At 48.0% G+C, this 20,171-nt stretch overlaps 1 protein-coding gene across 7 annotated transcripts in view; it reads right to left on the reverse strand.

Annotated features, from left to right (window-relative positions):
* DGKZ (diacylglycerol kinase zeta) overlaps positions 1-20,171 on the reverse strand; it is a 514,388-nt gene that overhangs the window by 291,798 nt on the left and 202,419 nt on the right. For 3 of the 7 annotated variants that reach the window (XM_068260317.1, XM_068260315.1, XM_068260316.1), the window contains exon 2: positions 938-988. The exons of 3 other annotated variants lie outside the window; for them this stretch is intronic. The gene's annotated coding sequence lies outside the window, so the exon portion shown is untranslated. Of the gene's footprint in view, positions 1-937; positions 1,134-20,171 lie in introns of those variants that run through there. One more of the 7 variants, XM_068260318.1, reaches the window with a different exon arrangement.

The raw sequence follows: 20,171 nt of genomic DNA on the forward strand, positions 1-20,171 counted from the left end.
TATACATTATATACACACACACTATACATTATATACACACACACTATACATTATATATAGACACACACACACACACACACACACACACTATACATTATATACACACACACTATACATTATATACACACACACTATACATTATATACACACTACACACACACTATACATTATATACACACACACACTATACATTATATACACACACACACACACACACACACACACATATAAACACACACTCACAGATCTACAAGCATCACACACACACATCTACAAGCTATACAAACTCACAGATGTACAAGCTATACACATCCACGGATCTACAAGCTATACACACACATATAAATACACACAACACAGATCTAGAAGCTATACACACACACACACACACACACCTACAAGCTACAAACACACACACATTTACAAGCTACAAAAACACACATATATATCTACAAGCACACACACACACACACGAGCTACACACACACAGATCTATGAGCTACACGCGCACACACACAAACACACACACACACCTACGAGCTACACACACACACAGATCTATAAGCTACACACGTGCGCGCGCACACACACACCTACGAGCTACACACACACAGATCTATAAGCTACACACGTGCGCGCACCGCGCACACGCGCACGCGCACACACACACACACACACACACACACACACACACACACAACACACACACAGAGATCTATAAAGACAGTTTTACCTCCAGATCTGCAGTACAGCATCTTTTAAACATCCACCTGAAAGATTGTGACTTTATTTCTCCTTCCGGTGCTGGACAAGCTGTGCTTATTCCTCCATTAGCCCCCCTCTGAGTTCTACCCACAAAAAACATGATGACAACCCCCCCCCCCCCCCCAACCAAAGCCCATCTCAAGTAGGTTTAAGATATTAAAAAGTCAATGACCTGATCCGCTGGCTGGAAGATTCGGCGTCGCTGCAGCCTGGGGACAATCCACTGTGCGGGAGAAGACGAGGAAGAGTAGAATTAAACAGGCATGACTGAGGGAAGTGGTGAGAGTTAGTGTGTGTGTGTCTCCCCTGGGGACAGATACTAGAGTCACACACAGCTCTTTGTGCGACTCTGAGAGGACGCTGTTCCCATGTCACAGAGGTGAGTGTGTGTGTCTGCAAAACCTCGTGTAGGCGTACAAGCTGACTTTGTGGCTGTGACTGTCACTTGCAGAAGTGTGTGTGTGTGTGTGTGTGCGTGTGTGTGTGTGTGTGTGTGTGTACAGTGTGTGTGTCTCTGTGACTCCCCTAGGGACAGATACTGGAGTCACACACAGCTCTTTGTGTGTCTGTGCAGCGAGGACACTGTCCCCATGTCACAGAGGTGAGTGTGTGTGTCTGCAAAACCTTGTGTAGGCGTACAAGCTGATTTCGTATCTGTGACTGTCACTTGCAAAAGTGTGTGTGCCGGGGGTGCTGCGACGCTGACCTGGGCGGTATGCAAAGATGTGCCAATGTTCAAAAGGTTCAGCCTGCCTTGTTAAAGTTTCATAGAATTTGACATTTCCTCAAGTAGGAGGGTCTGATCATGGAAGGAGTGCCAGTCTGCAGGGCAGCCAAACATTCTGCATCTTTAAAGTGGAAGATGTGGAAGTGCAGAAGTTTTTGATTGTTGTGTGTATGGGGGGTGAATGATACGTGCAGAACAGATCCCAAGTGTCAGAGCCCGGTGGAGGCGATACAGAAGGACATTCTGTGCCCTTTGGCAGCACTTGGAAAGCTTATGACCGCCTGCAGCTCTGCAGATTGGCCAGACTGGCTCCTGGATTAATCAGTTCACCTCTGGATGATGTTAGGCGAACAGTATGCGGTGGTGGCATTAGCTGAGCTTGGCACCACGTCCAAGGCGTTGACGTGTATCAGAGAGAGAGTCTGCCCATGTGTGCCACCCCAGCTCCTAGTTTGGATTCTGAGGATGCCTCCCTCCAGTACAGGAAGGGAAGACCTAAGAGAGGGGTGAGAAGGAGGGAGGGGGAGGCAGAGGGGTAGGCGAGTATGGATCTGGTACAGAGCCTCATTGGTAAGTGAAAAGACCTAAGAGAGGAGTGAGAAGGAGGGAGGGGGAGGCAGAGGGGCAGGTGAGTATGGATCTGGTACAGAGTCTCACTGGTAAGTAGGAAGATCTGAGAGAGGAGTGAGAAGGAGGGAGGAGGAGGCAGAGGGGTAGGCGAGTATGGATCTGGTACAGAGCCTCATTGGTAAGTGGGAAGACCCGAGAGAGGAGTGAGAAGGAGGGAGGGGGAGGCAGGGGGGCAGGTGAGTATGGATCTGGTACAGAGTCTCACTGGTAAGTAGGAAGATCTGAGAGAGGAGTGAGAAGGAGGGAGGGGGGGCAGGGGGGCAGGTGAGTATGGATCTGGTACAGAGCCTCATTGGTAAGTGGAAAGACATAAGAGAGGAGTGAGAAGGAGGGAGGGGGGGCAGGGGGGCAGGTGAGTATGGATCTGGTACAGAGCCTCATTGGTAAGTGGGAAGACCTGAGAGAGGAGTGAGAAGGAGGGAGGGGGAGGGAGAGGAGCAGGTGAGTATGGATCTGGTACAGAGTCTCACTGGTAAGTAGGAAGATCTGAGAGAGGAGTGAGAAGGAGGGAGGGGGGGCAGGGGGGCAGGTGAGTATGGATCTGGTACAGAGCCTCATTGGTAAGTGGAAAGACATAAGAGGAGTGAGAAGGAGGGAGGGGGAGGCAGGGGGGCAGGTGAGTATGGATCTGGTACAGAGTCTCACTGGTAAGTAGGAAGATCTGAGAGAGGAGTGAGAAGGAGGGAGGGGGGGGCAGGGGGGCAGGTGAGTATGGATCTGGTACAGAGCCTCATTGGTAAGTGGAAAGACATAAGAGAGGAGTGAGAAGGAGGCAGGGGGAGGCAGGGGGGCAAGTGAGTATGGATCTGGTACAGAGCCTCATTGGTAAGTGGGAAGACCTGAGAGAGGAGTGAGAAGGAGGGAGGGGGAGGGAGAGGAGCAGGTGAGTATGGATCTGGTGCAGAGCCTCATTGGTAAGTGGGAAGACCTGAGGGAGGGGTGAGAAGGAGGGAGAGGAGCAGGTATGTATGGATCTGGTGCAGAGCCTCATTGGTAAGTGGGAAGACCTGAGGGAGGGGTGAGAAGGAGGGAGAGGAGCAGGTATGTATGGATCTGGTGCAGAGCCTCATTGGTAAGTGGGAAGACCTGAGAGAGGAGTGAAAAGGAGGGAGGGGGAGGCAGGTGAGTATGGATCTGGTGCAGAGCCTCATAGGTAAGTGGGAAGACCTGAGGGTGGGGTGAGAAGGAGGGAGAGGCGCAGGTGAGTATGGATCGTTGACGTGTATCAGAGAGAGAGTCTGCCCATGTGTGCCACCCCAGCTCCTAGTTTGGATTCTGAGGATGCCTCCCTCCAGTACAGGAAGGGAAGACCTAAGAGAGGGGTGAGAAGGGGTGAGAAGGAGGGAGGGGGAGGCAGAGGGGTAGGTGAGTATGGATCTGGTACAGAGCCTCACTGGTAAGTGGGAAGATCTGAGAGAGGAGTGAGAAGGAGGGAGGGGGAGGCAGGGGGGCAGGTGAGTATGGATTTGGTACAGAGTCTCACTGGTAAATGGAAAGACATAAGAGAGGAGTGAGAAGGAGGGAGGGGGAGGCAGAGGGGCAGGTGAGTATGGATCTGGTACAGAGTCTCACTGGTAAGTGGGAAGATCTGAGAGAGGGGTGAGAAGGAGGGAGGGGGAGGCAGGGGGGCAGGTGAGTATGGATTTGGTACAGAGCCTCACTGGTAAGTGGAAAGACATAAGAGAGGAGTGAGAAGGAGGGAGGGGGAGGCAGGTGAGTATGGATCTGGTACAGAGCCTCATTGGTAAGTGGAAAGACATAAGAGAGGAGTGAGGAGGGAGGGGGGGCAGGTGAGTATGGATCTGGTACAGAGCCTCACTGGTAAGTGGGAAGACCTGAGAGAGGAGTGAGAAGGAGGGAGGGGGAGGCAGGGGGGCAGGTGAGTATGGATCTGGTACAGAGCCTCACTGGTAAGTGGAAAGACATAAGAGAGGAGTGAGAAGGAGGGAGGGGGAGGCAGGTGAGTATGGATCTGGTACAGAGCCTCACTGGTAAGTGGGAAGATCTGAGAGAGGAGTGAGAAGGAGGGAGGGGGAGGGAGAGGAGCAGGTGAGTATGGATCTGGTGCAGAGCCTCACTGGTAAGTGGGAAGACCTGAGAGAGGAGTGAGAAGGAGGGAGGGGGAGGCAGGGGGGCAGGTGAGTATGGATCTGGTACAGAGCCTCATTGGTAAGTGGGAAGACCTGAGGGAGGAGTGAGAAGGAGGGAGGGGTGGGAGAGGAGCAGGTGAGTATGGATCTGGTGCAGAGCCTCATAGGTAAGTGGGAAGACCTGAGGGAGGGGTGAGAAGGAGGGAGAGGAGCAGGTATGTATGGATCTGGTGCAGAGCCTCATTGGTAAGTGGGAAGAGCTGAGAAATGAGTGGGAAGAGCTGAGAGAGGAGTGAGAAGGAGGCAGGGGGGCAGGTGAGTATGGATCTGGTGCAGAGCCTCATTGGTAAGTGGGAAGATCTGAGGGAGGGGTGAGAAGGAGGGATGGGGAGGCAGGGGGGCAGGTGAGTATGGATCTGGTGCAGAGCCTCATAGGTAAGTGGGAAGACCTGAGGGTGGGGTGAGAAGGAGGGAGAGGAGCAGGTGAGTATGGATCTGGTACAGAGCCTCATAGGTAAGTGGGAAGACCTGAGGGAGGGGTGAGAAGGAGGGAGGGGGGGGGGGGGGCAGGTGAGTATGGATCTGGTGCAGAGCCTCATAGGTAAGTGGGAAGATCTGAGGGAGGGGTGAGAAGGAGGGATGGGGAGGCAGGGGGGCAGGTGAGTATGGATCTGGTGCAGAGCCTCATAGGTAAGTGGGAAGACCTGAGGGAGGGGTGAGAAGGAGGGAGGGGCGCAGGTGAGTATGGATCTGGCACAGAGTGTGGGGTGGGGATTTCAGGCTATCACAGAGGAACAAACAGAAAAGAATAAGTGGATGGAAATAACACATGCAAATGCTGAGCGTGAGATGGAGAAGCCGGCATGAAAGGATGGGGGAATAATGAGAGATAAGCAGCGGGTAGAGGGGGGGGGGGGGATGACGTACACACGTGTTCTGCTTCTTCTCCAAAATGCGCTGCTCTGTTAACCCTTCCCAGACCACCAGCCCAGATACTCGACTCCTAGTGCCCTCCAATCACCATCCAAAGCCACACAGAGCTTAAAGGGCACCTGAAGCCAGAGGGATGTGGAGGCTGCCATGTTTATTTCCTTTTTAACAATGCAGATTACCTGGCTGTCCTGCTGATCTTCTGCCTCTAATACTTTTAGCCACAGACCCTGATCAAGCAATTCAGACACCACTGCAGCCAAAGAGACCAGCAAGACTGCAAGGTCACTGGTGTTGTTTAAAGGGAACCGGAGGTGAGAGTGATATGGAGGCTGCCATATTTTTTCCTTGTAAACAATACTAGTTGCCTGGCAGCCCTGCTGATCTTCTGGCATAAGTAGTGTTTGAGTCAAAACCCCGGAACAAGCATATGGTTAATCCAGTAAAACCCAAGTCAGCTGAGTACCTCCCCTACTGCATGCTTGTTCAAGGTCTATGGCTAAAAGTATTAGAGACACAGGATCAGCCAGGCAACTGGTATTGTTTAAAAGGAAATAAATATGGCAGCCTCCAAATACCTCTCACTACGGCTGTCCTTTAAGGTTGTAGAAACCACACAACATGGACTCAAGCAAAGATATTTACAGCAAACCCGAAGCAAAAATAAACTTACCGTATGCTATAATAAATTGTATGTGTAGTACAGATAAGGCCCCGTTCACACTTGCGGTTCTCTGCCAAACGGACCGGATGACCTGACCGGATCCGGATCGGAACCGGATCGGAACCGTACGGTTCTGATCCGGATCCGATCCGGATCCGGTCAGGTTGCATCAGGTGTTCATCAGGATGCGATCCGGATCCGTTTGGCAAAAGTTACGTAAAAAACAAAAAAAATGTTGGGGTCTGGGAGGTCAGCAGAAGGGGGACCTGTGGAATCAGGCCCTCCGCTGTTTAGCACTCACCTCCACCTCCAACATGCTGCCAACATCTCCAGCTCGAGCTGCTCCACTCCAAAATGCTTGCCCATGTGTCCCCGATCCAATATCGCCGCAACAATCCTCATAGGAAGTGGGGTAGAACATCCGGATTTTTAGCCAGTGTGTTGTGCGCTATCCGGTTCTCATTGATTTGTATTGGCCGGATGGTGCAGTCCGGCTCCGCCCCGGATACGGCTGCCGGAGGAGCCGGACCAAAAAATAGCGCATGTTGGAACGGACGCCGGAGTCCGGATCCGGTCCGGCTCCGGTCCGGACGAAACGGACGCATGTGAACGGTGGCATAGACTTACATTGCTATGCCGTGCGTCCGTTTCGTCCGTTCCGCATGCGGTGCGGCTCCGGCACGGCGATTCCAGATAGCCACCGCTAATGTGAACCGGGCCTAAGGAATAGAACATAAGTAGCAAAGAGAGTCTCATTTTTATTTTCAGTTCTATAGCTTTTTTTTTTATAACATTGCATCATTGTGTCATATTTGCAGTTTAGAAACCACACTCTGTACTTTAAGCTATAAAACAGAGCAGAGCTTATGACCCTTTCAACTTTCCTGCAGTAAAACTTTATCATAAGCTGTCTCCTGCTGTTTCTTGGCTATTTAAAGAAACCCTGTAACAAAGAAAACCTCCCCTGGGGGGTACTCACCTCGGGTGGCAGAAGCCTCCGGATCCGGGAAAATCCTCCCGGAGCGGCAGCCATGTAAATACTTACCTCCCGACTCCAGCGCAGGCGCAGTATCTGCTCTCCGCACGGCGATAGGTGGAAATAGCCGATCTCCGTCGGGCCGCTCTACTGCGCAGGCACAAGTCTCCTGCACCTGCGCGGTAGAGCGGACCAGACGGAGATCGGCTATTTCCGCCTATCTCCGTGCTGAGAGCCGCAACAGCGCCCCCGCTGGAGCCAGGGGAGGTACGGTAAATAAATCCGCGCTTATCAGGCTTGTCAAGGGAGGATTCCGGGACACTTCGGGGGAGCCAGCGCTGGACTGCCTGCAGCTACAGGGGAGGGGGAAGCCTCATTGGGACCCTGAGGCTTTCCCCTCCCGAGGTGAGTACCCCTCAGGGGAACTTTTTTTTTTGTTACAGAGTCTCTTTAAGTGCTTCAGAAAACAAGTTGGGTGGAATAGCTCAGAGAAGCTCTTTTGCATAGACAATAACTGGATTTTTTTTAACTCTTCCTGTACTGGAAAACAATATTAAGACTCTTTTTGCTACTAAAGTTCTAGTTCTTAGCTGTACCACAAATACAATTCAGTATATCCTAAGAAAGTGGATTTCAAAACGCTAGGTACCTGGAAGAACGAATGGAAACCACAGCAGACATTTCACAGCAGTGCGTCTGCGATGCAAATTTTTCCCCGATTGCCATCGCCGTCCTGCTGTGCCTGAGCTCCTATCTATAGGAGTGCAGGGGAATAGCGCAGCAATAGCACTGCCATGGGGTTATTTCTGCAATTCCACTAGTTACGGTAAGTATCCTGCTCGGTTTTTTTTCTCCCAACGCCAAAGACAACCCAACAACGCCGTGCATCCCACAGATCACCGCAGACTCGCGGTAGTGGAGAGCACGAAGCAATGTGATCGCAGTGTGTTCGCGATGGCCTTCCTCAGTGGAAAAGGATTGTGTGATTTTTCTGCAATTCATTAAATTCAAAGTATTTCCCCAATTTTTTTTTCTCCCGGCGCAAAACGCTAATGCAAAGCACTCGCGCCACACACCCAACGGATCTTCGCCAATTGCTGTTGTGGTAAATGCAAAGAAACCCATTGCAACACATAAGCGATTGCAATTCTAGGTGGAAAAAGCCCTTTCACACAGAATTGCTGCTGTCACCAAAGAGACTTCTCTAATTCTTTGATGAGGGCAGGATGGGTCAGCCAATCGGTGGTGGTCGTGGGGTTATTCAGCCAGTAAGATGCAAATAATTTTGAGTTGGTGCAACACTATGCAAATTTTATATGCAAATATGTGCAGCTTGAAAATGAACGAATCAAATCCTGCTGAGGTAAACTTTGATTGGTTAATCTTCAAGCTGCATACATTTGCATACAAATTTGCATAATCCTGCATCAACTCAAAATTATTTGCAACTCATTAATGGGCAACATGAAGGGGCTAGTTAATGGTACAATTCCGCGCCAAATCTCCCAATCAATCGGACATCGGTGTTGATACAAATCGATGACAAGTGAACGATTTACCAATCATTCCGTCTATCTGCTTTTCAGATTGATTCCAATGGGCACTGCTAAAATCGATTGTGCTTTCATTCCCGTTTATGGGCCCAAACGGTTCTTACCGATAATTTGCAACAATCAGATCGGCCGATCGAGCGATTGTTCGGTTAATGGCCACTATAAAGGACCACTGGTACTTATCCGTCAGCCAAGCGCATCCGGCAGGTGGCGCTAATTACTATTCCTCCTCCAGGCCGACATGGATAGTAGGGAAAGATGTAACTCTGGTGGAGTTTTGTCGCCACCTAGAGGATGCGCCCGGCTAACGGATAAGTACCGGACCACTATAGCGAAAAATTTTAAAACTGAAATTTTTTCCTATGTGGCTGGCACTTACAGCAGGCAGAAAAACTCTGACAGATCTGACAGGTTTTGGACTAGTCCATCTCCTCACGAGGGATTCTCAGGATTTTCTTTATGTGCAAAACCACTTACTGTACAGCAGCTGCTCAGTCCAGCTGCCAAAGTAGTGAGAGTAGCGAAACGGACCAGTACTCCTCTATAGATGCTTTCTAGAGTGTGTTTCTAAAGGATAAAGACACTACTGAGAATCTACCGTGAGGACTAGTCCAAATCCTTTCACATCTGTCAGAATCTTACTGCCTACTGCAAGTGACAGCAACATAGGAGAAAAGTAATTCATGGGGTTACTTTACTCTGAAAGAAATGTATTTTAATAAATATAAACTTTAACCCCTTCTCCACCGCTGGTACAAGACAAGACAAATAACATTTATATCACGCTTTTCTCCTGGCGGACTCAAAGCGCCAGAGCTACAGACACTTAGTTTGCAGTGTTAGGGAAACTTGCCTAAGGTCTCCTACTGAATAGGTGCTGGCTTACTGAACAGGCAGAGCTGAGATTCGAACCCTGGCCTCATGTGTCAGAGGCAGAGCCCTTAACCATTACACCATCCAGCCACTGGCAGTATTTATACCTCTGGAAACTTCCCTTAACAACCATGGGCGTAGATATGCGTACTCCTTTATATACCTCACTGTGCCTGATCGCCGTGCCACTCGGGGTTCGTTTCTGTCGCAATCCCGCCGTTCCGTGACCGGTGAATGGGAACAGCTTGTACCCAAACCCAATCAAGAGAGCCTGCTTCAAAGTAAAAGAGTTACACATAACACTATCGTGTACTGTTTACAGTATTCCGGAATTAAGAGTAGCTCCATCTTGTGGCCAAAAAGTGAACATGCACCCACATACACTATTACATAGAAAAATAAATACTTTTTTTATTATTATTAATTTTTAATCCATTTCACCACTCATCATTTAAAAAAAAAAAATAGTTACCTTAGGGATTGTTTAATATGTATGTCATGAGGGCATCATATGGTTATTTTTGTATATAAATGCATGCAATTTAAAGGGGCACTATGGCGAAAAATTGTAAAATTTCAAATATATGCAAACAAATAAGAAGTACTTTTTTTCCAGAGTAAAATGAGCCATAAATTACTTTTCTCCAATGTTGCTGTCACTTACAGTAGGTAGTAGAAATCTGACAGAAGCGGCAGGTTTTGGACTAGTCCATCTCTTCATGGGGGGATTCTCAGGGATTTATTCATTTTCAAAAGCACTTACAGAATGGCAGTTGCTCCATTCAAGTGCCAAAAAACTGTAACGAGCAGGGAAGCTGGCCAGCATCATTGTTTAAAACCTTTCTAGGGAATAGCTTTATAAAGAATAAAAGCCTTGCTGAGAATCCCCCATGAAGAGATGGACTAGTCCAAAACCTGTCGCTTCTGTCAGATTTCTACTACCTACAGTAAGTGACGGCAACATAGGAGAAAAGTAATTTATGGCTCATTTTACTCTGGAAAAAAACCCGTACTTCCTATTTGTTTATGTTTGCATATATTTTAACATTTTCAATTTTTCGCCATAATGCCCCTTTATTAATAAAGTACTGTATATATTAAAAAAAAACACTAAACGGGAGAAAATACACCTTTCTTTCCATATAAAATATCATTGCGATGCATTGTAGTAGGGACATATTTTTAATATTGTAATAACCAGGACAAATGGACAAATAAAACTTGTGGGTTGTATCTATAGTAGCACATTTTAATTTAAAACTATAATGGCTGAAAACTTGAGAAATAAAGATTTTTTTTCCATTTTTTTTTCTTATTATTCCGTTTAAAATGCAGCTAAAATAAAATAATTTTTAGCAAAAAGTACCGCCCATAGAAAGCCTTGTTTGTGGCAAAACAATATATCTATCATTTCGATGTGAAAAGTAACAAAGTTATTGGCGAATGAATGGGAGGAGCATGATGTGAAAATTGCTCTGGTTTTTAAGGGGAAAAAACCTGTGGGTGGGAAGTAGTTAAATATCTTCGCTATAGTGGTCCTTCAAGGCCTTACACAGTAATTTGAGCACGCAGACTATTTGGGTGCAGGCCACGCAGCAGCCCTGAAGGGGAGTGGGGATGCATCAAACCAGTTAGCCAACTGAGTCCAGAACCAAACCCAAACTCAACTCACAACCATCCCCTGCCAGATATAACCAGACACCGACCACAAACCTCAATCAAAGAAAAATGCCAACCTGGATTCCGCCATACTGGTCAATCCAAAGGCTGCGTACCACCCGGGTCTCCCAATCACAGAGCTTTAACAGCGGAAAACTGGGCTCAAAGTGAGATATTCCAGGCATCTCCTCCAGCGTGACAAAGTGCAGGAATTCACAGGAATTTACCCGGCATCAGATACAGAATATCCACAGAAGCAGCCTGATATCTGCTAAGCCTGCCAGAGATCGCTCTGTCCCATCAGAAAGACACCTGAAGAAGGAGCAGGCCTAACGGCCACACCAGCGGTGCTGTCACCCGATGCCGTCGCAGGAGCAATGTGACAATGGCTGAGGACTGGCTCTGGGATCAGATGAGCGGAAAGAGATGTGACAATGGCTGAGGACTGGCTCTGGGATCAGATGATCCGGGAGAGATGTGACAATGGCTGAGGACTGGCTCTGGGATCAGATGATCCGGGAGAGATGTGACAATGGCTGAGGACTGGCTCTGGGATCAGATGAGCGGGGAGAGATGTGACAATGGCTGAAGACTGGCTCTGGGATCAGATGCGCGGGGAGAGATGTGACAATGGCTGAGGACTGGCTCTGGGATCAGATGAGCGGGGAGAGATGTGACAATGGCTGAGGACTGGTTTTGGGATCAGATGATCCGGGAGAGATGTGACAATGGCTGAGGACTGGCTCTGGGATCAGATGAGGAATGGGTGTGATATATGGAATGTGAGGGATTCCAGCATTAGCGGCACATATCCAGAAGGCATAAGTGCACTAACATTATATGAGGCACAGATGCAGCGGGGGGGGGGGGGGGGGGGGGGTAAGAGGGGATAAGGAAAGAGGAGAAATAGAATAAAGTAAATGCAAAACGCAGGGATAATGCGACTCAGAGAAACCGATAGAAAAAAAAGAGAGAAAGAACAAGTAGTAAGATGATGAAATAAAGAAGAAGAGAAGAAAAAAGAAAGAAAGAAGAGAAGACGAGGAAAGGAAGAAAAGGAGGAAAGTAAAGGAAGAAGGGGAGAGGAAGAGGATGAATGGGAAGGAAAGTAGAGGAGGAAAGGAAAGGAAGAAGGGGAGAGGCAGAAGAGGAAAGAAATAAGAAGAGGAAAGAAAAAAAAGAGAGGAGGATGAGGAAAGAAAAAGAAAAGGAAGAAGGGGAGAGGCAGAAGAGAAAAGGAAGAAGAGGAGGAAAGGAAGGAAAGAAGAGGAGAAAAGGAAAGGAAATAAGATGAAGTAAAGGAAGAAGGGGAGAGGCAGAAGAGGAAGGAAGGTGCGGAGGAAAGGAAGAGGGAAGGAAGGAAGGAAGGAAGGGAAGGGGAGGAAGGAAGGGAAGGGGAGGAAGGAAGGGAAGGGGAGGAAGGAAGGGAAGGGAGGAAGAAGAGGAAAGTAAAAACAGTAGGAAAGGAAGAAGGGGAGAGGGAGAAGAGGAGAGAAAGAAGTGGAGGAAAGGACAGGAAGAGGAGGAAAGGAAGAGGAGGAGGAAAGGAAGAAAAGGAGGAAAGGAAGAAGGAGGAAAGGAAGAAGAGGAGGAAAGGAAGAGGAGGAGGAAAGGAAGAGGAGGAGGAAAGGAAGAAGAGGAGGAAAGGAAGAAGAGGAGGAAAGGAAGAAAAGGAGGAAAGGAAGAAGAGGAGGAAAGGAAGAGGAGGAGGAAAGGAAGAAGAGGAGGAAAGGAAGAAGAGGAGGAAAGGAAGAAGAGGAGGAAAGGAAGAGGAGGAGGAAAGGAAGAGGAGGAGGAAAGGAAGAGGAGGAGGAAAGGAAGAGGAGGAGGAAAGGAAGAGGAGGAGGAAAGGAAGAGGAGGAGGAAAGGAAGAAGAGGAGGAAAGGAAGAAGAGGAGGAAAGGAAGAAGAGGAGGAAAGGAAGAGGAGGAGGAAAGGAAGAAGAGGAGGAAAGGAAGAAAAGGAGGAAAGGAAGAAGAGGAGGAAAGGAAGAAGAGGAGGAAAGGAAGAAGAGGAGGAAAGGAAGAAGAGGAGGAAAGGAAGAGGAGGAGGAAAGGAAGAGGAGGAGGAAAGGAAGAGGAGGAGGAAAGGAAGAGGAGGAGGAAAGGAAGAGGAGGAGGAAAGGAAGAGGAGGAGGAAAGGAAGAGGAGGAGGAAAGGAAGAAGAGGAGGAAAGGAAGAAGAGGAGGAAAGGAAGAAGAGGAGGAAAGGAAGAAGAGGAGGAAAGGAAGAGGAGGAGGAAAGGAAGAAGAGGAGGAAAGGAAGAAAAGGAGGAAAGGAAGAAGAGGAGGAAAGGAAGAAGAGGAGGAAAGGAAGAAGAGGAGGAAAGGAAGAAGAGGAGGAAAGGAAGAAGAGGAGGAAAGGAAGAGGAGGAGGAAAGGAAGAAGAGGAGGAACGGAAGAGGAAAGAAAAGGAAAGGAAGAATAAGAGGAAAGAAAAGGAAGGAAAGAAGGAAGAAGAGGAAAGGAGGAAGGGAGAGAAGAATGAAGGGCAGATGTATATAGCAAGAATATAGATAAGGAAGAAGAAGCAGAGAGATGAAGGACTGACCCAGCGGTGGAGAAATAATTGTGCTACTCAGGAGCCATCTGTCCAATCCAGGAGCTGCAGGAGCTTCCCTGCCAGAAACTGGAGAACAGCTGGAAAATGTAAAGAACCCCGCCCACCTGAGATTCCTCCAGAAAATGGAAAGATTCTATACAATATGTACAATATGAGGCTGGCAGAGAGACAGATGAATAGAAAGAGATATGGTGATAGACAGACAGGTAGGTAGACGGAAGGAAATATGAGATAGAGTGTCAATAGGAAGGATAGATAGATGGAAGGGAATATAGACAAAGACAGGTAGATAGAAGGATAAATAGGCAAAAAGAAGAAAGAAAGAAAGAAAGAAAGAAAGAAAGAAAGAAAGAAAGAAAGAAAGAAAGAAAGAAAAGCAGGGATAGATAATGGATCAATAGAAAGATAGATAGTTGCTCACTGCTACAGGCAGGACAGCTGCAGGAGATGAGGTGGCTCTATGGAGATATTTAGATAGATAGATAGATAGATAGATAGATAGATAGATAGATAGATAGATAGATAGATAGATAGATAGATAGATGCTCACTGCTACAGGCAGGACAGCTGCAGGAGATCAGGGGTCTCTATGGAGAGAGATAGATAGATAGATAGATAGATAGATAGATAGATAGATAGATAGATAGATAGATAGATAGTTGCTCACTGCTACAGGCAGGACAGCTGCAGGAGATCAGGGGTCTCTATGGAGATAGATAGATAGATAGATAGATAGATAGATAGATAGATAGATAGATAGATAGATAGATAGATAGATAGATAGATAGATAGATAGATGCTCACTGCTACAGGCAGGACAGCAGCAGGAGATGAGGTGGCTCTATGGAGATATTTAGATAGATAGATAGATAGATAGATAGATAGATAGATAGATAGATAGATAGATAGATAGATGCTCACTGCTACAGGCAGGACAGCTGCAGGAGATCAGGGGTCTCTATGGAGAGAGATAGATAGATAGATAGATAGATAGATAGATAGATAGATAGATAGATAGATAGATAGATAGTTGCTCACTGCTACAGGCAGGACAGCTGCAGGAGATCAGGGGTCTCTATGGAGATAGATAGATAGATAGATAGATAGATAGATAGATAGATAGATAGATAGATAGTTGCTCACTGCTACAGGCAGGACAGCTGCAGGAGATCAGGGGTCTCTATGGAGCTGCTGCAGAGCCTGTAAGGAGATTAGCAGCCCACACACTGTAAGCCTTTATATTATACAGGGTCTCACAGTTCCCCCTGTGTTGTCCACCAATCACAGCACTGGCACTCAGCAGCTGGAATGACTGCTCATATGGGAATATAACAAGCATTGCAGTAAGAGGGGAGGAGAGAGCTACTCCTACTGGCTGCAGCTGGAATGACTGCTCACATGGGAGTACAACATGCATTGCAGTAAGAGGGGAAGAGACCGCCTCCTAGTGGCTGCAGCTGGAATGACTGCTCATATGGGAATATAACAAGCATTGCATTAAGAGGGGAAGAGAGAGCACCTCCTACTGGCTGCAGCTGGAATGACTGCTCATATGGGAATATAACAAGCATTGCAGTAAGAGGGGAGGAGAGAGCTCCTCCTACTGGCTGCAGCTGGAATGACTGCTCACATGGGAGTACAACATGCATTGCAGTAAGAGGGGAAGAGAGCGCCTCCTAGTGGCTGCAGCTAGAATGACTGCTCACATGGGAGTACAACATGCATTGCATTAAGAGGGGAAGAGACCGCCTCCTAGTGGCTGCAGCTGGAATGACTGCTCATATGGGAATATAACAAGCATTGCAGTAAGAGGGGAGAGAGCACCTCCTACTGGCTGCAGCTGGAATGACTGCTCATATGGGAATATAACAAGCACTGCAGTAAGAGGGGAGAGAGCGCCTCCTACTGGCTGCAGGAGAGGAGGAGATTCCTGAGCTGACACAGCTGAGAGATTATCTTACACTTGTGATTAATCACAGATGAGGGGGTATTAGACAGGCTAAACTCTCTAAATACATACAGGGTACATTTCTCTCTGTTTTCCTTCTGTCCTGCGCAAGAGTTCAGCTCCACTTTAAGCCATATTTCTCTATAGCAGGGCAGTGTTGCCCCAGGATCGCCAGTATAAAGTTATCTGCCGGGATTCCTTTACCTTATTTCGTTTTTCCCCTTTTTTGCGACTGGCAGGCGTGATTAGCTCACCTTCCACGTGGTCACATCAGCCTAACAAGTACTAAGCCACACTTAGTCACCACTTCACAATGACAGGAAATATGCAGGGAGGCATTTGCAGGTCTTCGGTTGAGATCATATGACACTAATTAAAAAAGTCACACCATTAACTGCAGTTTATAGTCTACAAATAATATTTCCTTTGATTGTTCTTTTATATACATTTTTTTACACTATATTTTTAATAGGCATTGCTGTAAGGAACAGTGTGTAATAAAGGGGTTAATGTAGCTGCACTAAGTGGGCGGGGATGACCCTCCCACCTGCTGTCCACCCCCCCCCCCCCCCCCCCCTTAAAAGGAAGTGGTTTTGTCATGAAATCTTTGCTATGATTAAGGACCAGCAGGTCCAAAACATGTCAGTATTGTACATGTGATGCTGAGTATTGAATACGTCCGTTAATAAAGTGTTTAAACGTGGAATCATGCGGACCTCCTTCCTTGAAGTCTACAAATAGTACAGATCCAGACAAAAAAACAACTTTTATTGTGCTTAAAATTCTGTCCGGTATGCAGGAAGAGCCAAATTCTCAAATGGGCTTTTGTGATGTTGCCTCTGCCAGAAAATTTTCACTTTCTGTTCTGGTGACACTCAGTGCTCTGCTGGAAGATGAGCTTCCTGTTCTGGTGACACCCAGGGTTCTGCCGGGAAGATTTCACTTCCTGTTCTGGTGACACCCAGGCTCTGCTGGGAAGATTTCACTTCCTGTTCTGCTGACACTCAGGCTGTGCTGGGAGATTAACTTCCTCCTTACATTTCCCTTCCTGTTTAATAAAAGGACATAAATATGGCAGCCACCATTGCCCTCACACTTCAGGTATACTGTATGTCTTGCCATGGTCCTCAAATGGAATGTTTTAGCCGCACATACAAAACATTATCTGGGCTGATTTTTCTCTCAAAATGCATTATGCAGGAGAACAGAGGTGCCAAAAGGATAAAAGGAAGCTAAATAAGCTTAAAAACCAACTTCTTGGTAAATAGAGGAGGTAGTGGTGGACTTACCTCCTCCAAGTAGACACACAACGACTGTAGTAAAGACAGTCAATATATTTTATTTATGAACTCCAAATATGCAACGCGTTTCGCAGGTTTGATCTCGCTTCATCAGGCAATAACAACGGAGCAATAGCATATGTGGTCAGTAGAAGAGGCTCTTCTGTCACTCAGGCTCTGCTGGAAGATGAACTTCCTGTTTACATTTCCCTTCCTGCTTAAAAGGATATAAATATGGCAGCCACCATTACCCTCACACTTCAGGTGTACTGTATATCTTGCCATGGTCCTCAAAGGGAATTTTTTAGCCACGCACACAAAACAATATCTGGGCTGATTTTTCTCTCAAAATGCATGGTAAAGCTTTGAGAAACTTTATATATACTAAAGCACTCTTATGTTACAATTTTAGCATTCAGGACGGAGAAAGAGACATAAGCAAGGATCAGTGAGGGCGAACACCCCCTCTGCTTTCATGTACAGTTATTTCCTGCTACCAGTGACAGAATTGTGAAGCTGTGACATCACCATCAGTAACCCAATGTGACACCCCGATCTGTGACACCAAAGCCCACCAACGCCTTTTATAGACGTGTCAGAGAAAGTAGAAAAGGAACAAAGCACAGCCAACAAATTATATAAGAGGTTGAAAATAGCTCAGCTGCCACCAAACATACTGGAAGACAGGAGCCCATGGAGGGACGAGGGACACTCGTACTACAGGGGCCACATTATGGCTGCACTCGTTACTACAGGGGCCACACTATGGCTGCACTCGTTACTACAGGGGCCACATTATGGCTGCACTTGTTACTACAGGGGCCACATTATGGCTGCACTTGTTACTACAGGGGCCACACTATGGCTGCACTGGTTACTACAGGGGCCACACTATGGCTGCACTAGTTACTACAGGGGCCACATTATGGCTGCACTTGTTACTACAGGGGCCACACTATGGCTGCACTGGTTACTACAGGGGCCACACTATGGCTGCACTAGTTACTACAGGGGCCACATTATGGCTGCACTTGTTACTACAGGGGCCACACTATGGCTGCACTTGTTACTACAGGGACCAAATTATGGCTGCACGTGTTACTACAGGGGCCACACTATGGCTGCACTTGTTACTACAGGGGCCACATTATGGCTGCACTTGTTACTACAGGGGCCACACTATGGCTGCACTTGTTACTACAGGGGCCACATTATGGCTGCACTTGTTACTACAGGGGCCACACTATGGCTGCACTTGTTACTACAGGGGCCACATTATGGCTGCACTAGTTACTACAGGGGCCACATTATGGCTGCACTTGTTACTACAGGGGCCACATCATGGCTGCACTTGTTACTACAGGGGCCACATCATGGCTGCACTTGTTACTACAGGGGCCACACTATGGCTGCACTTGTTACTACAGGGGCCACACTATGGCTGCACTTGTTACTACAGGGGCCACACTATGGCTGCACTAGTTACTACAGGGGCCACACTATGGCTGCACTTGTTACTACAGGGGCCACACTATGGCTGCACTGGTTACTACAGGGGCCACATTATGGCTGCACTTGTTACTACAGGGGACACACTATGGCTGCACTTGTTACTACAGGGGCCACACTATGGCTGCACTTGTTACTACAGGGGCCACACTATGGCTGCACTTGTTACTACAGGGGCCACATCATGGCTGCACTTGTTACTACAGGGGCCACATTATGGCTGCACTTGTTACTACAGGGGCCACATTATGGCTGCACTTGTTACTACAGGGGCCACACTATGGCTGCACTGGTTACTACAGGGGCCACACTATGGCTGCACTTGTTACTACAGGGGCCACACTATGGCTGCACTGGTTACTACAGGGGCCACACTATGGCTGCACTTGTTACTACAGGGGCCACACTATGGCTGCACTGGTTACTACAGGGGCCACATTATGGCTGCACTAGTTACTACAGGGGCCACACTATGGCTGTACTTGTTACTACAGGGGCCACATCATGGCTGCACTTGTTACTACAGGGGCCACATTATGGCTGCACTTGTTACTACAGGGGCCACACTATGGCTGCACTTGTTACTACAGGGGCCACACTATGGCTGCACTTGTTACTACAGGGGCCACACTATGGCTGCACTTGTTACTACAGGGGCCACATCATGGCTGCACTTGTTACTACAGGGGCCACACTATGGCTGCACTTGTTACTACAGGGGCCACATTATGGCTGCACTTGTTGCTACAGGGGCCACACTATGGCTGCACTGGTTACTACAGGGGCCACACTATGGCTGCACTTGTTACTACAGGGGCCACACTATGGCTGCACTGGTTACTACAGGGGCCACATTATGGCTGCACTTGTTACTACAGGGGCCACACTATGGCTGCACTTGTTACTACAGGGGCCACATTATGGCTGCACTAGTTACTACAGGGGCCACACTATGGCTGTACTTGTTACTACAGGGGCCACATCATGGCTGCACTAGTTACTACAGGGGCCACATTATGGCTGCACTTGTTACTACAGGGGCCACATTATGGCTGCACTTGTTACTACAGGGGCCACATCATGGCTGCACTTGTTACTACAGGGGCCACATTATGGCTGCACTTGTTACTACAGGGGCCACATCATGGCTGCACTTGTTACTACAGGGGCCACACTATGGCTGCACTTGTTACTACAGGGGCCACATCATGGCTGCACTGGTTACTACAGGGGCCACATTATGGCTGCACTTGTTACTACAGGGGCCACATTATGGCTGTACTTGTTACTACAGGGGCCACACTATGGCTGCACTTGTTACTACAGGGGCCACATTATGGCTGCACTAGTTACTACAGGGGCCACACTATGGCTGTACTTGTTACTACAGGGGCCACATCATGGCTGCACTTGTTACTACAGGGGCCACATTATGGCTGCACTTGTTACTACAGGGGCCACATTATGGCTGCACTTGTTACTACAGGGGCCACATCATGGCTGCACTTGTTACTACAGGGGCCACATTATGGCTGCACTTGTTACTACAGGGGCCACATCATGGCTGCACTTGTTACTACAGGGGCCACACTATGGCTGCACTTGTTACTACAGGGGCCACATTATGGCTGCACTTGTTACTACAGGGGCCACATTATGGCTGCACTTGTTACTACAGGGGCCACATCATGGCTGCACTTGTTACTACAGGGGCCACATCATGGCTGCACTTGTTACTACAGGGGCCACATCATGGCTGCACTTGTTACTACAAGGGCCACATTATGGCTGCACTTGTTACTACAGGGGCCACACTATGGCTGCACTGGTTACTACAGGGGCCACACTATGGCTGCACTTGTTACTACAGGGGCCACACTATGGCTGCACTTGTTACTACAGGGGCCACATTATTGCTGCACTTGTTACTACAGGGGCCACATTATGGCTGCACTTGTTACTACAGGGGCCACATCATGGCTGCACTTGTTACTACAGGGGCCACAT

Source organism: Hyperolius riggenbachi, chromosome 11 (genome assembly GCF_040937935.1).
Source record: "Hyperolius riggenbachi isolate aHypRig1 chromosome 11, aHypRig1.pri, whole genome shotgun sequence".
Lineage (NCBI taxonomy): Eukaryota > Metazoa > Chordata > Amphibia > Anura > Hyperoliidae > Hyperolius > Hyperolius riggenbachi.